Genomic DNA, 1,164 nt, shown 5'->3' with positions numbered 1-1,164 from the left:
CATAAATCACCGCATTCATGGGCGGTATTTATCGTGGACTTCTGTCGCCCCTCAAATCGATCAAAGACACTCCGTCAATCTCCCTGCCCGGCGCCATGCACATCCGACACATTCATTCGCACTTCGCACGGTGTTCCAACAGTGCTACCTCTCACACCTCCTAAACACTCTCGCGAATGTCTCCTCCGACGACCTCCCCCGAAGAGTGCACTCGTCGACTAGACACAACGACTTGTAAAAGGCGAACCTAGAACCCCTATTTTTCCTACTCCTTTGTATTCCCTAACAATCCCATTTAGACAAACTCAATCCACAAAAGTTTCCCCCTTTTATATGACAACTATGGGACGTCTCTGGTCACAATCTCTCAAACCCAAATTGGACGACCACCACGTTCAGTCCGGAGGATTAAAGGGACCATCTCGGATGAGCAAACTGCAACGGCCATTAGACCGCTCAACACGCGGAGTCAAATACTTGTATCTAGGTCTATGTAAAAAGAGGGATAAACTCGCCACCCGATTCTCGTCTCTCACCCAACCTACGATTATCGTGGATAAATATCACACACGGTGTCCATCAGCCGGGTTCCTTCGAATAAGAGGAGATCATTGCCACCGCCTAATCGTTTCACATAAATTGCCAATTTTGACTTTTGCACGACACACTCCGAATGCTCAACCAGGCACTCCCATTACTCCCGCGCTCCGTCCCCCCCCTCCCCCTCCCCCGCCACCAACGCCCAGACCCCACCCCTCACGGGGGCGCCCCCCCTGCTCAGATCTGTCTGTAGGGGGGGGGGGGCGGGGGTGAGGTGGGTACAAACTAAAACGGTATCCTAGACCAATGGAAAGCCTATCCACATCATGAGAACTTACACCTATGAATACAATCGTAAACACTCATACCTATCCATCCTAACCTCGTTAAATTTTTGATCCATGACACGGTGCCAGGTGTTAACGCCAAATGTTAGTCGTCTCGCTCATCCACTTTTGACGACGCCTCGCGACTCTCGACGATGACCGTCTACTTTTACACGCATTGTCGTGTCCCGCCAGGCGAACCGACCACAAAACGGGCAACTCTACCAGCAGCCTCGACGTGCTCCAGAGCTAATAGCTCTAACCACTTTCACACCACACTAACAACCCCCCCCCCCCC

The sequence above is a fragment of the Notothenia coriiceps genome, unplaced genomic scaffold, assembly GCF_000735185.1.
Source record: "Notothenia coriiceps isolate Sejong01 unplaced genomic scaffold, NC01 NC01_scaffold00028800, whole genome shotgun sequence".
Lineage (NCBI taxonomy): Eukaryota > Metazoa > Chordata > Actinopteri > Perciformes > Nototheniidae > Notothenia > Notothenia coriiceps.
Note: the sequence above shows the minus strand (reverse complement) of the source record.